Raw genomic sequence first — 21,942 nt, 5'->3', positions numbered from 1 at the left:
CTCTCGGGGTACTTGCGATGCACCTTGAGGCGAATGGCATTGTGTGTGAATTCGGCATGCTTGACAGTCCCCGTGCTCGAAACTTCTACATGGCGAGGTCTTCGCTTCGGAGACGCCAGCTTGCCAGATAGACGCTGCGCCTTGTACTTCGCGACAGTACGGGCGCACACTCCGGTGTTGTTACTGACCGTCTCCAGGACTTCACGACCGACTTCTCCGGGAAACGCGTTCTTGTACTCGCGTACACGTTGGCGATCACCTGCTTGCACTCTTTCAAGGTCTGCGCACAACGAATCTTTGAACATATCCGAGCAGGAGAGGTACTTGAGCTTGTTGCGTAAGACGCCATCTTCTCAAAACCAGCCAGTGCCATACAACCCGAAAACCCGCAGCTGCTGCTGCACGGACGAAAACGAGAACAATTTAAAGTAGTTTACATTATCTTTTCCTTTTTATTGAAAAAAATTTGTGCTCCGTCGAAATCATAACACCACTATCAGTTTCTAGATCCAAGGAGGCGCCTTTTTCGACTTTTTTATAAGTGTTTTCGCAGGGGACGCACTATTTTATGGAGTGAACGTGGACACGGTCGGCGATGCAAACCGGTGCGCTAGCTTTGACTGCGTTGCATGCTACGTATGAAACGGAGTATAGTCTTGAATAAGCTGCTGCACCTTCACTCGCTCCCAGAGACGCACCCCACGACAGTTCTAGAAATATGTAAAATGCAGACGCAGGATTCGGTTTCGAATAATGTGCACGACGCGAAACTTGTTGAATCTCGTATAAAACGAATTCTCAAAACGAGTACTCGCAGGTGTAGCTATGTGGAAAGGTGCCCGCTTCTTACGGAGCGAACCTAGGTTCGATGCAAAAAAATAAACATACGTTTTTTTTTTGTTTTTTTTTTTACAATTATTCTTGAGAAAAATGAATGTCAACGAAACTTTGTGCATTCTTTTTTTCCTTTCCTTTTTTTTTTTTTTTTTTTGCACAATTATTGAAAATAAAATGTCGACAAAGCTTTGAACTAAATGGTGTCGGACTCCCTTTCTAGAGGTGCATAGGGAAACGACGGGGCTTGGGTTGCCGGATGGACGCCGCGAAGCAGCATTCATACTTTTTTTTCGGTAGGGCAAATGCTGCTGACCTGTGACTCCCGTTGAGAAGGGGAAGAGTCAAAACACAGTCACATAAAACATTGACTCTCTAAGAGAGTCGTGAAGTGTCAAAGAGAGTCATGGAAGCAGTGACTCCCTTTGGACTCTTCTTTTTTTTCTAAGAGTGTAATGTTATGCCTAACGTTACGCTTTGAGGTCTAACGTCTTCGACCAGCATCATCAGCTAGGGTGATGATGATGATAAGAGGACACGTGATTTCGCCACGCGCCGCACAGTGCTTCGCACTCTTGCCACTGCCTATCCCAGTGTCGCAGCAGTCACCAGCGAGCCAAGGATGCTTTCGCATTCACAACTCATAAGAGGTCCTTAGGTGTCCTCGGAATTTTTGCTCAACGCCCACTGCAGCGACACATAAAAAATTTGCAATAATGTAGAAGGCCTAAAAGCGCTTGGAATATCTAGGACGCATTGTCATTAGCCATAAATCAGAAACGTTTTGTCCTTTTTTTAACGGCATCTGCTTAGCATATTCCAGCTTCGTTTTCGTAAATTTCATGTAGATATAACCTTTCAAACTGTTCGGATACGTTATCTACATAAACATTTCTATACGGCTATCTAATACTAGGCTGACAATATAGAACTTTAAAAAAAGGGAAACGACTAAAGGTTCTTCAAAAATGTGTAATGTCAACCGGCTAGCCAATCTACTTAATCTATCTTCAGTACTGAACACCTCCTAAAGTGATATCTACAAAGCGTATACCTGTTTGTTGTGCAAATTGTAATGACCATAACTCTATATTACACTTGGTCATGCTTCAAGTCTAGCAAACACAAAAATAAAAAAAAGCTCACCGTGCATCGCAACTTCGCCCGAATTCAGGGGTGAACTTCGGAATCTGGCCCGGGAACCGCCTTCAAAACGGGGACCCTCTTTAATGAGGAAGAGAGGGAGGGAGTCTCACGCTGATTGCAGCGATAACGTGGGAAGCTTTTGGTGGGTGGGGTGGACCTCTCCTTATGCTAAGAAGTTGGTTGGTTGTTTTGGTTTTTGTGGCGCAAAAGCAACTAAGGCTATAGAGCGCCAAGAACTAGTCTATTTATTACTAAGGGTTAAAACAAAAGAGAAGAATGGGGTTTAGTAGCCGGTGGTTGAATACCCTACTGAAAAAAAAAACATTTGAAATTCAAACGGGTGGCAAACTGGTCGACCCGTTTAAATCAAACGGGTGCAAATTTGTCAACCCGTTTGGAGCAAACGTGATTATGGTATACGGGTATCCGTTTAAAACGGTACCCGCTCGAAACGGTACGCGTTTGATACAGGTGCCCGTTTGATACGGGTACCCGTTCGACCTTGCACGTGACCACACGTTTGAGCGTGTCATTCGAATCAAGAAATTATGCGCTAGGCCTAAATGGGGATCGCCTGGTAGGTTGGTTATCTTAAACTTATTTAACACGTTCCGAAACTCATGAACCTATTTATAACATGTAGGAAACACGTAGAACAAATGTGCTCACGTAGGTGCTTGCAAATGAACAGGAAAACAGACACAAAAGATTGTTTTCAATTCTCCTCAAAGTTTATTACGTCTTCTGTAGACAAGTACAAACGTGCAAGCGATCTGTGAAATGTGAAAGGCACTCTAAGCTTTTATACAACTGAGAAGATTGCAAAGCAAACAAAAACCGAGGTAATTCTAGACTGTGAAGGTAGACTCTCAGAAAAATATTCGCCCGGCTGCCGCGAGAATAGTGGCTGCATAATTATATAGATAATCTGGAAGAGTACGAGTAGAAGAACAGTCAATCGTTGCCAAGAAGTAGGTTGCAGTGCACTTACTATAAAAATAGCGGACTTGAAAAATGTAATCCGTGATATTTGTCGACACGGTCAATGGACAACCACACAAACACAAACGAGAGGGAACGGCTCCTTGGAAGTTTCAACACGATGTGGCGCACAAGCTGTCATTTGCCGAAACCAACCAAACCGCAAGAATTCCTGACTTCTTTGAAGAATCGCTTGTTGCCGATATAGGCGTAGGACTTTTCGAACAGTGATAGCTTTGGTGCACATCCAATACGTTGTCGAGAGACATCCTAATAAGACCGCAGGGTTAGACGACAGAAGGAAGCAGGTGAACGAGCGAAGTTCAAGCTGGAACTGACAACATGCAGACAAAGAAAAAAGCGGCTGCCAGGCGCACCCTTCCGGATCTCGATGCTTAACAGCGTGTAGCTCGCGCGTTGCTGCGGGTCGCGTGACAGGGGTGACAAGAGAGGAGGGAGGGGGCGAGGTGAAGGCGCCGGGACCACCGGGACAGCCCCTCTCCCTCTCCCCAGGCATTCCAGTGAGATGTGTTTTTGTAGCCTCGGAAAACAAACGCGCGCGCGCGCGCACACACGCATTTTAGCACGCTCGAACTTTGGAAATGGCGGCGGGGCGGCCAGAAGCTCGGCTTGCGCCCGAGCGAAGAAAGTACTCAGCGCGAGCTCGTAGTTTGACTGCTGCAACGGCGGGCGCGCTCTCGCAATGCTCGATGTTCTTGCAGCCGCGTGTACGCGTGCTACCTTCGCTGCGTCTTCAATTAAAGTGAAAGGGAGTCTAGACGTACATTCTTTAACGCGGTCGCGTCTTCTGCGAGAGATTCAAGCTGAATTAGTAAATTGAGGCAACAAAGATGGACAAAGTTTTAAAGTTCTGTCAAAAATATCGGCTCACCGACGTGGCGCGTTTACGTAAAACAACAGAAAAAAAAAGATGTTAGTTTTAGTTGCAGAATAAGTGAACATCAGCGCAATTGAAATATAAATATAATTACTTGCATTACGCGGACGATCTGAAATCAATGAACCGGCGCACCCAGCCTTCCGGAAACATTGGCTGCCACGGCTGAAACGCTAGGCGTGCCCACGCCGCCGATCTGTACGTTCGATATCAAACGGGCTCCGGAGAGCAGTTTGATTAAACCGGTACAGTTTGCAACATGGTCACCGGTTTGCGCAAACGTGCGACAACTTTGCCCAAACGAGTCGCCCATTTGCCCAGACAAGCGACCCGTTTGCCAAAGGAGTGACCTGTTTGTCCAAATAGGTGACCGTTATGGCTCATACGGGGGACCCTTTTGAGCCATACAGGCGACCCCTTTGACAAACTGGTGACCGGTATGGTTAAACTGTTACCGGTATGCACCCGTTTATTTTCATATAGGCGCCAAATGTTTTTTTCAGTAGGGTAAAACATGTGTATGAAATACAAAACTTCAAACGATGGCCATGAGATACTGATTAAAACACTTATAGTTGGTGTAGAATGCCGATGGAGTCCAAAAATTTAAAAACACTTTTATATGCCACAAGGGGCTCATCACTTAAAATCAGTGCTGGGTGAAGTGGCACATGCTCTTTATAAAGTGGTGAAAAATGAATAAGACGCTCTCTGTCAAACACAGGACACTCAATGAGAATATGTAAAATGCTTAGGACTTTGTCACAATGTTCGCACAAGGGGGCTTCATCCCCGCGCAGGAGGTAGCCATGGGTCAGGTGCGTGTGACCGATTCGCAGTCGGCACAGGACAACTTCGAAGAAACGTTCTCAGTGTCGTGCGCTTTTCCATTCACGTAGTAGTGGTTTTACACCACGTAGCTTGTTATATATTGGTGCATTCCATTCATCTTGCCAGCATCGTCCCATGGATTTCTTCACTGATGAGCGGTAGTCTGTATGAGGGATCTTTGAGAAATCAATTGATCTTTGGATGCAGGTGTGCGCCAAACGGTCAGCTTTTTCGTTTCCTCGGATGCCAATGTGACTGGGAACCCAACGAAAAACTATCCTCAAATGATATTTTAATGCAAGAATTGTTTTGTTCTGAAGTGCTATAATAAGAGGGTTTTTTGTGACTTTTGAATAGGTGAGTGATCTTAACGCACTGAGAGAGTCGCCGTAAACTACTGCGATGGCAACCCTATTTTCAATAATATGTTCTGCTGCAAGAAGGAGAGCATACAGTTCGGCAGTCAGTATTGTTGCAGAGTTATTAATCATTCTAACCTCTTGAACAGAGGTTCCCACCAGTGAACAGCCGACATACAAGTCTGTCTTTGTGCCATCAGTGTACAACCTGTTGAAACGATAGTATTTAATTTGCAGTTCAAAAAATTCTTGTTTGAGCACCTCACATCGTGTTTCATTTTTATTAAATTTTGTCAGTGAGAGGTCACAGTCATTGAGGACTTGTTCCCAGGGAGCAATCTTGTTGAGATACAGGGCTACGCTGAGATTAGTATCAAGGCTTATTGACTCTGCTATTTTCTTATTTCTTATTGAAAGTGGGGGAATGGTGTTCGGCTTGTTCTGGAACGTCTTTTCAAAGCGAGGCCGCTCAGTAGCCTCCCTAGATGGATGTTCTGCAACCGAACAGATCCTTAACAAGTACATGAGGCTCCAAAGTTGCCCTTCTTTTTTCCAGAGAAAATTCATTTGCTTCAACATAGAGACTATGAATAGGAGACGTACCGAAGGCTCCCGAAGCAAGCCGTATGCCTGCGTGATGAACATGATCTAACATTTTCAGGGCAGACACCCTTGCCGATCCATAAACAATGCATCCATAGTCAAGGCGGGACCGAACAAGTGAGCGGTAGATGCGCAACAGGCACAAGCAGTCAGATCCCCGTGACTTATGAGACAGAACCTTCAGGACGTTTAATGCCTTTTGGCTACTCTCCTTCAATTTTTTTATATGACAGATGAAGGTCAATTTTTGGTAAAACATAAGGCCTAAAAACTTATGAGTCGTTTTGTTCTGGACTGGTTGGCTATAAATGGTCAACGATGGTTCCGGTATCACTCCCTGCTTTCGTGAAAAAGTAACACAAGCTATCTTTTCAGTAGAAAATTTTAATCCATTTCTGTCTGCCCAATTAACCATGTTATTAATTGCCAGCCGCACCCGACATTCACAAACAGAGAAATTACAAGACGACACAGAAATATGAATGTCATCTACATACAAGGAATACTGGACTGATTTCGGAATAACACAGGCGAGAGAATTAATTTTGACTATAAAATGGGTGATAATAAGCACACCACCCTGAGGGGCACCATTCTCTTGCAGGAATTCTCTAGAGAGCATAGTTCCTAGTTTAACTTGAAAGGTACGGTGTTTTAAATAGTCTTTAATAGCAGCGAGCATGTGACCACGAATGCCAAAGGCATATAAATCAATGAGAATTCCATGACGCCAAGCAGTCTCATAAGCTTCCTCCAAGTCAAAGAAAACAGACATACAGAACTGTCTATTTACAAAGGCTTCACGGACGGTGGTTTCAAGTCGTACGAGATGGTCTGTGGTTGACCTAGAAGATCGAAAGCCACATTGAAACCGATCAAGCAGGCCGTGTTGTTCTAATATATACATTAACCTCTTATTGACCATCCTTTCAAAAGTTTTTCCAAGACAGCTAGTCAAGGCAATGGGCCTGTAACTAGATACTTTAGAAGGATCTTTGCCAGGCTTTAAGATAGGAATAATATGAGCATTTTTCCATGCAAGGGGCAGCAAACCCTCTTGTCATACACAGTTAAAAAGAAATGGAACAATCTCCGAGGTAGAGGGGTGGAGGTGCATAGGCATGTGGTAGTTAATGCCATCTGGTCCCGCTGCCTAAGGCTTAGAATTAAGGAGAACCATTTGAAGTTCAAGTAGTGTGAAAGCGCTGTTATATGGCTCCCTTTCCCCTCCCGTTGTTCTTATGGCCTTCTTTTCAGCCTGTACCTTATACTGCTGGAAAGTAGCTGAATAGTGTTCCAAACTCGATACAAATTCAAAATACACTCCCAAGATGTCTGCCTGCTCATTTAGGCTTTCTGGGCATAGCCCGTTTTTTGTTAACAGAGGAACAGAAAATGCTCGATATATGCCATTTACTTTATGAATTCTATCCCACAGTTTTTTGTCGTTATGCTGCTATTTATTGAGGAGGCATATGCTTGAAAACTGGTGCGCTTGGATTGCCTTCGTACGTATCTAGCCCCGGCTTTCGTTTTTTTGAACTCTATAAGGTTAATCTGCGTAGGGTAGCGGTGAAACCTACCCCATGCCTGGTTTTGCTTTTTCCGTGTTTCACTACATTCATTGTTCCACCAAGGTTTCGGTCGTTTTGGAAGACGAAACGATGTCATTGGTATAGAGACAATTGCTGCAGCAAGGATGTGCTTGCTCAGAAGTTCATTCATATCGTCTATTGTAAGTTCATCGAGTGATGCACAGGCAAGCAATGTAGACTGCTCAAACCGAGCCCAATCGGCCTCATTAAATTTCCATCGTGGGGCACGTTGCGAAAGTGTTACTGGTGGAAGGGTACGCTCTAACATCACAGGATAGTGATCACTGCCATATGGGTAGGTAATAACCCTCCATGTAAATAGTGAAAGAACGGCAGCATGTGCGATTGAGAGGTCTATGGATGTGAATGTATGTGTGGCGGAACTATAATGAAGTGGCTTCTTTAGTGTTCTTGAGGCAGAGGCCCGCAGATAAAAGAAACCGCTCAATTATTGCTCTTCGAGTATCACGTCGGGTACTTCCCCAAAGGGGGTCGTGGGCATTCAGGTCACCCAGTAGGAGAAAAGGCTGAGGAAGCTGTATCACGAGTGCCTCAAGCTCCTCATACCTGAGAGAGTATGTGGGTGGTATATATAGCGAGTACACTGTGATCAACCGGTCACCTAAAATTCGGGCAGCGACTCCTTCCAGCTGAGTGTCAAGTGGAACTTCCAGCATGCCAGTGACCTAGGGATGATGACTGCAACACCTCCAGAAGCGTGTGATGTGCAAAGCCTGTCCTTTCTAAACACAAAAGGCTTCACAAAAATTATAAGGAGTCTGCATCAGGTGAGTTTCCTGGTGGGATGATGTTCTTCAAGCAGAGATGTGACATCATCATAATTACATAGTAGTCCCTACAGTTCCACCGAAGAATACTGATGGTTATGGTCGATATGTGAATTGGAGATTTAGAGGCTTGATTAAAAAGTTGAGACTGTGGTGTATTTACAAGAAAAACGGGTTACAGAAATCAGCCCGGTTAGAACACGGCTGCATGCTGTCGCTCGGGTAGGCAGTCAGTCAGTTCACGCGATAGTCTCGCGCGCACGCTGCACGTCAAGGCACGAGCACTGCCACACATATAACATTTCCCTCGGCGTAATTGTAGAAACCAAAGGAAAACACACACTGCACACAATGCCGAAAACGTTATGCGTCGTATCTGTCTGGAAGACGACGATGTATTGTGGCGTAGCGCTGTTGCACAGCGGGATTGTCGGTTGCCCTCTGTGGGGTGGTTGCAAACTCACTGACCACAGGCTCGTCGACGCAGTTCTCTGGATCCCTCAGGTCGGGCAGGAATCCGTCTGATGTGGCTTGCATCGAGTTTTCACGATGATGAAGCATCTGGTCTTGGTGACGGCGCCAGATATATATGCCCCGAGCAGTCGTGACTCGAACCTGGAACGACACTGGGCCAGATTGCTTGAGAATTGTGTCGGGAATCTACTTCTGGGAGCCTCTGTAATTCCTCACGAGAACATTGTCGTTCACACTAAAAATCCTTGTTCGTGCCTTTCGCTGCGAGGTCTGGACGAACTGTTGATGTCCTACTCTTCCCCCAACGGAAGGCTTAATGGCATCGAGTCTTGTGTGAAGTCTTCTGCCTAAGAACAAACTGGCAGGTGTTTCTTTTGTCGTCGTGTGAGGGGTATTGCGGTATGTCAGAAGAAACGTTTGTACCGTCAACTCCAGGGAGTCCTCCGGTCGTCCTTTTCGGAGAGCAGACTTCAACGTCTGGACAAACCTCTCCGCGAGGCCATTAGTACTCGGGTGATAGGCCGCGCTCAAGATGTGACGACCTCCTAGATTCTTAATAAAAGCCTTGAATTCTGTTGAGACGAACTAAGGACCGTTGTCCGTAACAATGGCCTCAGGTACACCAAAACGACAAAACAAGTCCTGAAGACGTTGGATCGTGTGCTGTGATGTCGTCTTCTCCATCACATAGACCTCGGGCCACTTTGAGTGTGCATCTACGGCGGCCAAAAACATCTTCCCCTTGACTGGACCCGCGAAATTCAAATGCACCCTTTGCCAGGGCGATGTCGGCCATGCCCAAGGGTGGAGGGGCGCGGGGACTGGCTCGTTCCGCTGTTGATAGCATTCTTGACATGCTTTCACTTGCTCTTCCAGGTCATTGTCAATTGAAGGCCACCAGATGTAGCTCCTCGCTAATTCCTTGCTTCTGACAATACCTGGATGACCCAGATGTATCTCTTCAAGCAGGAGATTGCGCAGTTTTGGTGGTATGACTACCCGCATGCCATACATCAGACAACCTTGATGCACAGTGAGCTCCAGACGCCTGTCAAAGAAAGGCTTCATTTCTTGTCAGTGATGGACGATGGCCAGCCCACGTGTGTCAAGTCGAGTACTTTGCTTAACAAAGGGTCGTGGCGTGTGGCACGAGCAATGTCACGGCTAATGACAGGTAGCGTATCTAGACGCAGCCCTACCGAAAAATCCGGTATAACTTTTCACTATCCGGATTATGGAACCGAAAATTTGTTACTGGAAACCCGAAATCCAGATTGCAGACAAAGGAATTATTTCTGAAAACCTAAATTCCAGATAGATTCCAGATAGATTCCAGATAGATTCCAGATAAATTTCCGGTTCCATAATCCGGATAGCGAAAAGTTATACCGGATTTTTCGATAGGGAGAGAATAGAAAGTTTCGTTTCCTTCGGTAGATTCATCTGCCACAATGTCAAGTGGCAATCTTGACAATCAGTCTGCTTCAGCGTTGTCACTTGATTTCTTGAACTGGAGCGAGTAGCTGTACGTAGACAGCGTCACTGCCCAGTGCTGCATCCGTGCAGCAGCCATTGCTGGAATGCCTGTTTTCGGGCCGAAAATGGTTTGCAAAGGCTTATGGTCTGTAATCAAGGTGAAGAAACGGCCGTAAATATACACGTGGAATTTTTTAACTCCAAAGATCAGGGCCAGTGGTTCTTTCTCAATCTGACTGTAGTTCTTTTCAGCCTCCGATAAGGTACGAGACGCGTAAGCCACAGGTTGAACTTTTCCGTCCGGAGAAACTTGAGAAAGAACGGCGCCTATGCCGTATTGCGGTGCGTCACAGCCGAGCTGCAGGGCTCTTTTGGGATCATAATGAACTAAGATCGGTGGGGAAGTCATCGCAGCTTTGATTTTCCGAAAAGCGGACTGGCAAACTTCGTCCCACGTTCATTCTTTTCCTTGTCTCAGCATCTTGTACAAGGGGTGTGCCAGCATAGAAAGTTGCGGAACGAACTTTCCGTAGTAGTTCACCATCCCAAGGAACGACTGCAGTTGCTGCTTGTTTTTTGGAGCAGGAGCATTCAGTAGTGCAGACACTTTCTCAGGGGATGCGCAAACACCTTCGGCGTTGATGACGTGGCCTAGGTAATGTAGTTCGTGCTGAAAAAACGAGCACTTGTCACGCCGCACTCGCACACCACGTTCTTGTAATCTCGACAAGACGGCTTCGAGATTGCTGAGGTCTTCTTGCTTCGACTTTCCGGTGATCAGGATGTCATCGAGATAGCAGCTGACACCCTTCAGGCCCTTCAGCATATTATCCATTATCCTCTGGAAGATGCCTGGTGCTGATGAGATGCCAAAAGCAAGACGGTTCATGGCGTACAGCCCTTTGTGCGTGTTCAGCGTTAGCAACTTTTTTTTAGTTGTCCGCCATAACCACCTGTTGTTAAGCCCTGCTGAGGTCGATCTTTGAGAATTCTTGTCCGCCAGCTAAGGCCGTCAACAGCTCATCAATACGTGGTATGGGGTACCTGTCCACATCCAGGCAGGGATTGAGCGTAGCCTTGAAATCTCCGCAGAGGCGTATACTGCCATCCTTTTTTGGCACAAGGGGTGTCGCATACTCGCTGGTAGCCACGGGCGTGATGACTCCCAACTTTTCCATTTTTGCCAATTCTGTCTCGACTGCTGCTTGCAGTGCGAATGGAATGCTCCTAGCCTTCAGAAACTTCGGCTGTGAACCTTCACGAAGAAAAAGTTCGGCTTGTTCTCCAGAAATGGTGCCGAGCTCATCTTTGAACAGGTCGCTGTGGTTCTCCAACAAGGTGTCTAACTTTTCTTTGAGACTCTCCGACGTGTCGAGCCTGTTGACAGGGACCAGGTTCTTCCAGTCTAGCCGAATTTCTCGCAGCCATTCTCTGCCAAGCAATGCCGGTTCCTTGGTTTCCACGACGTACAGTGGAAGCTCCTTACTTTGGTCGTTGTGCTGCACAAAGACCAAGACCAGACCCTTCGGCTTCACAAAGTCTCCTGTATACGTGCGAAGTGTCAGCGTTGTAGGTTGTAGCTGCTTTCTTGGGAACAGCTTCCGAAATCCAGTCAAGGAGACAACGGACACAGCTGCGCCTGTGTAAAGTTCCATTGTAAGCTTCACACCGTCAGCGTTTATGGGTACGGTGATCGGTTCCAAGCCCGCAGCCTTGACCGCTTGCAGAGATACCGCGTCGTGAATGAACGTCAGCGTTTTCACCTGCCTTTGTCGTTTCGATTTTGTCGGCTTCTTGTTACCCGAACGGCAGGCGTGCTGAATGTGCCCTTTCCGGTTGCACTTGAAACATGTGTCACCGACGTGGGGGCACGCATCACTGCGATGGTAGGTCGAGCCACAACGGAAACAACTTGACTGCTCTGGTACTTGCTTGTCGATCCGCGCTTTGTGGTCGACCCGAACCTTGTGGACGTCAGGGACCGATGCACCGCTGGTGTGCGTTAACGCTGCACTTTTAGTTGCTATTTCCATCGCAAGAGCTCTCTCTACCGCTTTCTGGAAAGTCAGCTTTTTGTCGTCTGTGAAGAGGACGCGCTGTACATCTTCTCGGCGAAGGCCGCACACAAAACGGTCACGTAGCGCCTCATCAAGAAAGCCTCCAAAATTGCAGCTCTGTGCTAGATCTCGAAGTACCGCTACAAATTCGGCGATGAACTCTATTTCTTCTTGCGAACGCTTGTAGAACTTCGCCCTTTCCGCTATGACGGATGGCTGCGGCGCAAGATGATCGCCCAGAAGCTTGAGTAACGCGGTAAACGACTTTTCGGACGGTGACTGCGGGGCCGTAAGCGACTTCAACAAAGCGTACGTCTTCGGACCGATGAGACTCAAGAAGGCATGGACCTTCTTACCTTCAAGAACCTCGTTTACCAGGAGGTATGACGCCAGTCTTTCTTCATCGGAGCGCGAGTCGCTCGTCGTATCGTCGAAACACTCGATGTGCCCGATGCGACTCATGGTCTTCGCTGAGGGGTTGCCGCTTGATGGCCGCTCCAGGATTCCGAGGCTGGACAATCCTTGGCTCCAGCCAAGCCCTCAGCAGTCAGACGATGATCCAACCCGTGGACTCGAACATCCTCGTCGCCAATAAATGTGCTGTATTTACAAGAAAAACAGGTTACAGAAATCAGCCCGGTTAGAACACGGCTGCATGCTTTCGCTCGGGTAGGCAGTCAGTCAGTTCACGCGATAGTCTCGCGCGCACGCTGCACGTCAAGGCACGAGCACTGCCACACATATAACAGAGACTAGGCCTTTTTGTTGCACTAGTGACATGCTCTGCCTTAAGGAGGATGGACTACCGGTCTTTTTTCTTTGTGTTTTTGCTTAGGGGTCTGCCATTCTATTTCATTTCATTTCATTTATTTGGCTCAGGAGAGTCGGGAGTACAGCAGAAAGGCCGAAGGCCCATACCAGTTGGTCTGCAAACACCCAAACTAAAGAGGGGGAGGGGGGGGGAGGGGGGAGGGGAAAGCAAAAGCAACAAAATACTTTTGACAAATACAAGTTAAAAAAAAAACATGACAACAACAATTAGATACTTGCACAAAGGCTATGTGAGCGAATGACGGAGATGGCTAGTTACTCTATGGCAGAAGTCCTTCACTTCGTCTCGTGCCGTGGGTGGGCACAGGGTGAAGCTAGGTGGCAATGATCGCCAGTGCGTCACAGTCCTCACAACAAAAGACTGGCGATGCCTCTCAGTTCTGGCTAAGATAGGCTGCAATGAACCGGTCCGATTTTTTCTTAAAGGAGCACAACGCCAGACTGGCTTGAGTTCAGAATCAAAAGGTTGGTCAGCAGTCGTAGGGAGGCCACCTCTCGCCGTAAGGCAAGTGGGTTCCACCCAACAGCTTGCAGTAAATCGGCCGTTCGCATTTCCCGGTAACGTGCTATGCGTGTGTCGCGCCGCCTAACCAAGGTGGCGTAGGCGGCCCGACGCTGGACGCTCTCCAGTGCCGCTACAAGGTGTTCCTGGTGGGGGCTCTATATGGGGCAGCAATACTCAAGTTGAGGAAGCACAAGTGCAGTGAAGAGATGTCTTAAGATCTCGGGTCCAGCCCCCTTGGTTACACGGAGACAAAATCCGAACTGCCGACGCGCCCTCGAAAGTACCTTTCCAACGTGAGCGGAGAAACGTAGCTGGGCGTCCAGGGTGACACCCAACAGCTTTGCGCTTGATGTCCACCTCAGGGCAACACCGTCAAGGCAAAGACTAGGAGGGGCCAGGGGTTGCCGGGCGCAGGATATCACCATAGCCGAGCACTTGGCAACATTTAGAGGGAGCCTGTTCTCAGAGGATCAAGCAGACACTGCATCAAGGTCATGTGGAGCTCCTGTTGGTGAGCAAGGCTAGAGATCGGGTGCAGAAGAGTTACATCAGCTGCATAAAGCAGGGGCTTGCAGTACAGGGATGTAACAATGTCATTGATGTAGACGTTGAAAAGTGTGGGTCCAAGCACACTGCCCTGAGGAACACCGGACAAGACCCCAACTGTATCAGACACTGCACCACGGAGCACAACGCGCTGAGTTCGCTCACATAGAAAGTCTGTCAACCAGTTGAGGGGTTCGCCACATACGCCAAAAGCACGGAGCTTGCATATGAGGATCTTATGGTCTACTCTGTCGAATGCCTGCCGGAAGTCCAACTGAACAAGCGCAGAGGGGGTACGGCCATGCAGGTACTCACTGGCAGTGTTGATGAGAACAGCCAGGGCCGACTCGCAGCTCCGACCGGGCCGAATACCATGTTGATACACAGTGAGTAGATTATGCTGTTCGAAGTGAGCAAGCAGTTTTCTGTTTATTACACGCTCCATGGTCCTGCAAACTACGGAGGTCGTGGAGTTGGGGCGGTATGATGAGGCAGTGTCAGTCGGCGCCTTCCCACCATTGTGTACAGGCGTTACCATGGCATGTTTCCACTGCCGTGGCACCTTTCCCGCCGAGAGGAAGTTGCCAAAAAGCTGAGTAGGGACTGAGCATAATCTGGTGGAGCAGGCTCGTAGGAATGCAGGGTGAACGCCATCAGGTCCTACACTTTGGGAAGCGTTGAGGCAGCGCAGCGCTTCTTTAGTGTCGTCCTCTGTGATCACTGGCCTGGTAGGTACATTACAGTCAGATGTTTGGGCACTGGGAGTGCCGAGAGCTAGAGGCACATCTAGGACAGCGTCGGAAGCCCATACAGAGGAAAAATGGTCACTAAACAGCTCAGCAATAGTTTTAGGGTCACTGAGAACCGAGCCGTCCCTTTCGAACTCTGGGACAAAGGAGGACCTGCGCTGGCTCTTGATGTATGCCCAGAAAAGCTTGGGAAAGCGCGCAGCTTTCTCGGCGACCACGCACAGGTACTCCTTGTGGGCCGTATACACCAACTTTTTCAGGTCTCGTTGTGCTCTTCGTGCTGCAGCAAGGACGTCTGGATGATTTGTCTTCTTGGCTTTTCTGAAGAGTTTCCTCTTTTTGTGGGAGAGGGGTATAATATCATTGGAGATCCAGGGGGTCCTCCGACGGCCGGACAGATGCTTGGAAGGCACACAATCTGCCTCAATGGCGCTCATGATGTCCAGCCACATGTCGTAAGCTTCATCTACAGATGGAGTGTCGAGGACCAGACTCCAGGGTGCGACATATAGGAGGCTGTTCAGGTGCGGCAGGTCCATCCTGGAGAAGTTCCGTACCATTTTAAAATAATGGCCAGACTTCGGCAGCGTCAAGAGGCTCGAAAAGCGGATTGCGTTATGGTCGGACCCAGCCAGGCTCGGTTGGATGGAACAGTCAGTTATGAGGGGAAGGTTGCTCACAAACACGAGATCTAAGAAGGACGCTTTGCCTGGTATCGACCTGTATGAGGGTTCACCGCACACCTGAACAAAACCAGACGTTTCCATAACATCAAGGAGAGCATCGTCGTGCGGGCTCAGCGGGACAGGTGCACAGATTTCTTCTTGGTCCGATCAAGGACCAGAAGGGTTAGCAGGATTGACTGATTTTTGTGAAGCCTGCTCTATAGGGGCAGTTTTGCCACTGTTTGCGTGGTCAGAAGCCCGCGGTACGAACCTCTTTCCACAACCAGACCCAGCCGAAGGCGGCTTCGACGTGCGGGGTCGAGCGTCACCCACAGCTGTGTTTCCCAGGTTTTTCGAGGTTGGAAGCAGCATGTGAGCCATGCTGCTCCTTAGGCTGGTGGGCTGCATCCAGGGAGCTGGAGCGATGGCCTCGCTCCTCATCCCGTGGAGAAGACCCACTAGAATGGGCCGGCCGTTCAGCCGGCCCGTTCCTTTGCCTTGGGGGCAAAGGATGCATCTGTACTCCCAGTGTTAACTGGGACACACGGCTTCCCCGCGGTTAGTTTTGGGGCCCGAGGAGGGTCCACCAAGTCTTCCAGTGAAAACTGGGTGGCCCTAGATTCCATGTGCGGTGCAGGGCCACTGCGCACCGCGTCAGAGCTTGAGCCCTTCAAGATGAAGGACAACCTTTGTTTCGCCTCAGGGTAGGATATATTCTCTTTAGCTCTTAAAGGAGCTGTGCAACGATATTCAATTGTAATGTTTTTCTCTCTACACGAGCTTACTGGCACACCTGGGACTCAAGGATACTCACACGCAACGCCATTGGCCAAGAAACTCCTTTGTTGCGGTGTAATTTCAAGGACAAAAGCGATCATTTTCATTCAATCTCTCCTTTGCAAATTTGATGACGTAACTCGGGGATCGCAGTACACCCAAGTGACGATATTTGAATGCGATTCATAGACTGGACCCGAGCATTGCGTGGGCACTCGACTTGGGCTCGTGACAATTGCTAGCTCGAGGAGCATTCGGGTTGTGACCCGTGTCCAATCGCTGCAACGACGACAACAGCCGAGCCATAACAATGTCTGGAACTCAGCGCGTGTCCTGCGCTTTGCCAACCCCAGCGCGTGGCTATGATCAACACTGGCGGCATATAATCGGCTCCAGATCACGTGGCCGCTTGTTCTGGCTGCGAGTTGAGGGGGTGAACGCTGCTCGTTTTTCTTTAATTTTTTTCTGGGACTTCTATTGCGTGGGGTGAAAAACGAACGCGTGTTTCATAGGTCATTAACGTTAGGGATCCGTTCTAAGCGGTATTTGCGCAAAGTACAAAAATTGTTGCATCGCCCCTTTAACGTCAAAATCTCTTTCTCCCTCTGCCACAAGTGGCAGGTGCGAGAGTATGCTGGATGGGGACCTTTGCAGTTTGCGCAGCAAACCCCATTTTCACAATTGTCGGCAACATGATCGTGGCTCCCACACTTAGCGCACGTCTCCTTCCCTCGACAGCTGCGCGACCAAAGTTCTGGCATCGGAAGCACCGCTGTGGGTTAGGAACATAGAGTCGCACGCGGTAGTTCTAGTAGCCAGCTTTGGCAAGCACCGGAAACGTTTGACGCTCAAATGTCAAAATCAAGTGTTTGGTCTTAACTTCAGTGCCCTCTCGTTTGAAAGTGATGCGTTGGACTGAAACCACTTTATGGTACGTTTACACTTGCCGATCCGCTAGCGGATCCGCCCAACTTTTGCCGCTGGGGCGAAACGCTGGGCGGGAAACGCGGCGGCGAGCCGAATAGGTCCCGGACCTATTTCTGCCGCCGAACGAGGCGTTTCGCTGACCGGAAGTGTGACCGGAAGTGACATTTTTGCGTAGCGCGAAGCTGCTACGTCACGAGTATGCGCTCTCCCACTTCGTTTTTGACAATGGCGTCGACGGTATCCAGCGTCTCTGGCATGGCTGGGAACGAGGACAGCTCAACCGCCCCATATTCAGCGGAGATGTTGATTGACATTGTGAAAAATTATCCTTGCCTCTACGACCTTAGGAATGCGTCGTACAAAGATAACAAGTACAAAGACGAACTGTGGAACAAGATCGGTGCGGGATTCGGAATGAAAGGTATGTGCTTTCAAAATCTTGCAATTTTTAGAGGGAGCGGGTTTAGACTGCAGTGCGCCGTAAGCTTCCCCCCTATTTGGTATTATCTTGTGAATTGCCAGCTACCTTAGCATGCGACCCCAATATTAGTCATTTGTTCTTGTAACAATGTACCGGTGTGTCGCCGAAGCAAGGAAGCAATGCGGGCGTGTCGGTTAACGGAAGAAATGAACGCAGCACACCAGCGACGAAGAAATCGCAAAATGCAGCGAAAATGACAAGTACTCTTTTGTGCTGTAAAAACGGTGCCAGGTCTCGTCGGTCATGTGCGCCACAACTATCGCCGGTGCCGAACAGCACTTGTAAAACCACTGTATGTTGTGTTTGCAGGACAGAAGTGCAAAAATAAATTTAAAAATTTAAAGGACTCGTTTACGAAGGTGCAAAATGGAATATCCACATGCATGAAGGGTGGCGCCGGCGCAGCGGACGTGCCCACGGTGAAGTGGAAACACTTCGAACAAATGATGGAAGTGATGGAGTGGGTCTCCGAAGCTCCGATGTAAGTAACAAATTTTTATATACGCCTCAGGCTGGTCCGTGCAGCAGTTTTGAACCAGTTTCGCTGATTCAAGGGCATGTTGTGTGAAATAGATTTGCGCATTACTTTAAACATCTTTCCGCCATGTTTACGACGAATCGGTTTTCATTGCAGCCTGCGGAATAACATCGTATTGGGCACAGAGGCACGGTATGTTTTTGGCAATAATAATGCCGATCTCTACTTCAAAAACTAAGCATACAAAAATATTGAGCATATAAAATGCAAATTATTACAAGTTGGGAGTACAGACTGCTGCAAGTGACTGCTCCGTTCTGGTGTACAGTGCTCATGTGGGCGTACTTCTATTAGAGTGGTAAACAGCTGCAGGCACGTAGCCAGGATTTTTTTTTTTCGGGGGGGGGGGGGGGGGGGGGGCACCCATGACAAAATGCTGTATGAGGGGGAGGGGGGAAAGGAAATCCCAGCAAAATGGAAGATTTCGGGGGTGGGGGCGGGGCCATGCCGCCCCCCCCTGGCTACGTGTCTGCACAGCTGTGATGCCTTACGCTCTAGTTCGTGTACTGTGCTAAGTCATGCATGTCATTGGTTAGCTTACTTCTTTTTAAATGAAAATTCAGTCGAAGGCATTTTCTGATTTGAGAACATTTGTGTTTATTAGAGACAGCAGCTCGCTGTCGTCTGACGGCAGCATCGCTGACCAACGGCACGTTGGGGAAGAACAGGCCGACAGCCCGTTTCTCAGCTACCAGGACTTGGGTGCAGCTGGTACATCCAGCAGCTCCACGGAACCGCATACAACTGAAGAGAGTTCAAGGTAAACAAATAAAACAAAATAAATGTAACATAGGCTTATGTGCCCTCTTGGGACTGGTATTGTTGCAAAAACGCTGAGACGTTATACTCAGCATGCGGATGCAAGCGCACAGCTTTCGAATGTGCCTTTTGTGCAAGCGCTCACACAAACGAAGCACTGTGCAAAGCTCTGCGCTCATGCTCTTTCCTTTGCCCTCAGTGAACACAAATTGTGAATCGGAGTAAAGGCGTTGGTTTTGCTAATTGAAAGCCTGCTACTCCACGATCGACACTCAATATGCAAAACAAAGAACCACTTATGTTGTCCGTTCAATGAAAAAAAACTAGCACATCACTCTCAAATTAGATGTTAGTCATATGCTAACATCAACAATCAATTTGAAGATTTTACAGGACCTAAAGAGGCGCTCCTTCTATCCATTATTGTGTGAAGCAGATACAGTTTGCTACCATTTTCTTTCGTGCTTCCAGGTCCCAACAAATGAGAGAAACGCTGCTGGAGCAGGAGAACTCTGATAAAGAGAGGCAAGTGGACTATTGTTTTTATGCAACCTGAGTCCAGCTATGACCGCTTTACCAACTTTATAAAATGTAAACATTACTTCTGAAAAGTCGGGGGAGGGGGGGGGGGGGAATTGCTTTTGCACCACTTTCGACTGCAGTGACACTATCGGTGTTCCCTCTCCTTTAAAAGTTTGTCTTTTATTGCTTCTCAAACCACTGCATTTTCCTATGTTAAGGGCCCGAAGACCACGAAAAGTTGCAAAAAAAAACGGAAACAAGCAACCACAACAAAGGTATGGCATGATTGCACTATTTGTAATCTGTTCTCACACCAAACACCTTTTTCAGCCCACAACAAAGCAGTGCGCCATCAGCTGTAACAGCTGCTGCCTGTTTGAGACAGATCGAGCTCAATACAGAAGAGAGGAGGCACACTCCTGATGCTGTACATCACTTTTGCATGTCACTGACAGAGCAGCTGCGGTCACTAGGTGCAGATCAGCAGCTGGACACAATGCATAACATTCACAATTTAATGTATACTGTGATGAAAGAGAACACGACCGAACCTGCAAACCGCATTCCATAGTTTTAAGCCAATGCATGCCAAACTTGGCAAAAGGCTTGTACCCAGTCCTGCTAAAACCGTGCAGTGCAGCCGAAGCGACAGCCCCCGTAGGCCAATAAAGAAAAACCGCACACTTATACCCCACGGCGTGACTGTGCAGGGTGACCTTCGATCTTCTGATTGGCTGACGGGGGCTGCAGCTTGGCTGCACTGCACAGTTTTAGTGAGACAGAGTGGAGTTTACCTTGATCTTGCTTTTGTATCATGCTCTGCTACGTCTAAGAAGTGTCTGTGCTTCATGAGTGTGTGTTCTTTCTTTTTCCAATGTTTTTATTGTTACACTTATCTTGTGTCAAGCAAAAAAAAAAGGCAAGATAGGTAGTTTATTGAACGCCACATTATTCATGTCAGTGTTTTTATTAAGAGTTAAATATCCCATAATAAAAAAGGCTCAAGGTACACCTAAACACTGCTTATGAGTTGTGAATGCGCAAGCATGTACTTACCTCATTATTCCGCTCCCCTATTTTGTCTGCAGCGTATTTGTGTCGACGGCAGGGCGGCGCGCTCTGCCCGCACCCTGCCGTGCCGTTTGGCGCGGTTTCAAAGCTGATGATGTCGGCTCGCCCCATGAGACAGTTAATGCTTTCCCATTAAAAAAAAAATAAGCAGAAAATGAAAAAGAAGACAACTTGGTGTCATACCTTCATCTATCTTTCTGTTCCTTCCCCATATATCTTTATCATTCCTTATATATCTAATAAAATGACAATTTGAGTTGAAAGTCAGCACTGTGTGTGTGTGTCACTGACTGTATATTTTATTGCATGCCACTTTTCTCGTGAAGCATGCATCACCTGCACAGCTACCAACATTTGAGATCAGTGCTTGATTTCGATTTGCAACTGGATAAGTGAAGAATCCCACCTACTTGTTCCTGCCAAGGCATCACACCATGTCGTCTTGCCATGGCACCTTCCCAGCAGTGATGAAGTAGTGGGACAGCTTGTCCCTCATGGCATAGGCCAAGCTGGATACATCACAATAATGTGTATAAGATTTGAGACAGTGTCATTCAACCTTAAGGATGCAATCATGCATGAATTCCACAACACAACGAATGAAGTCTACATTTTTCTGCTTTAAACAAGCTTTTTGCACAACATAAATGTCATCTCTGGTATTGCTAGTCACCTTATGCAAACATAACAAATACCTTGTTTCAACAGAACTGAAAAAAAGTACTTGCTATGGAACGAGCTGATGGTGCATAGACTTTTGCACAATTACCCTTGCCATAAAAAAGTGTAGCGCAAATGTAGTTGCATATGCCGATGCCTGTGGCAGCAATTTTTTTGTAAGCAAACGTCAAATTGGCACTTTGAACAAACGTTCCTCAACGCCTTTTTGTTGCGATTTACTTCCACTCAGCCCTGTAACTATTATTGTGTATCCAGATGCAAATGGTCGACATGTAAAATTTTTCGTTAATGTACCTGAGCTCTGGAAATTGGAATTAAGAGAATATACTATGCTATTAGTTTTTCATATTAAGAGTAATCAAACTTGACTAAAACACTACCTGTGAAAATCTATTTATTCTTTGTACAGCTGATATGATACCTCTGCCACAAATATGCTCGACATTAGATTAGTGACAACATGTAAATGGGACTAGAGAACAGGTCATGGGTACCTGCATGTTGCTAATGACATGTACAGAAAAGTGAAAACTGGCTTCTCTGCCTGCTCTGGTCCTACCTGGTGGGACGACCACGCGTGTTTGACTGGCTGGTGAGTGCAGCAGTGGAGTTGGGCTCTGCCCACCAACTGCCAGCTCTTTCCTTGCCTTCCCAGTCGTCAGTGTCGCCAGTGCCGGGTGGGCAATAGGACGTTGAGGAAACCTGCGATTCCTTGAGCAGGAAGTTATGAAGCGCAATGCAGGCTGCCACATATCTGCTTGTGTTTTCTGTGTTCGCCCTAAAAGGGCGTCGCAGAATGCGCCACTTTTAGGCGAGAATGCCAAAGGCATTTTCTACAACCCTTCGGC

The 21,942-nt window shown here is 47.7% G+C and overlaps 1 long non-coding RNA gene and 1 pseudogene across 1 annotated transcript; both read right to left on the bottom strand.

Annotated features, from left to right (window-relative positions):
• Positions 1-13,099: 13,099 nt before the first annotated feature.
• Positions 13,100-13,803, bottom strand: LOC120848317 (annotated as a pseudogene).
• A 4,949-nt stretch (positions 13,804-18,752) lies between these two features.
• LOC120848282 lies at positions 18,753-21,709 on the bottom strand. The gene is made up of 3 exons (XR_005717653.3): positions 21,654-21,709; positions 20,820-20,922; positions 18,753-18,805 (listed from the first exon to the last, which is right to left on the bottom strand). It is a non-coding gene; the product is annotated as an uncharacterized LOC120848282 (long non-coding RNA).
• Between the last annotated feature and the right edge of the window lie 233 nt (positions 21,710-21,942).

This window comes from Ixodes scapularis, unplaced genomic scaffold, assembly GCF_016920785.2.
Source record: "Ixodes scapularis isolate PalLabHiFi unplaced genomic scaffold, ASM1692078v2 ptg002668l_1__unscaffolded, whole genome shotgun sequence".
NCBI lineage: Eukaryota > Metazoa > Arthropoda > Arachnida > Ixodida > Ixodidae > Ixodes > Ixodes scapularis.
The sequence above is the reverse complement of the archived record's forward strand: the minus strand, read 5'-3'. Positions and strand labels throughout refer to the sequence as shown.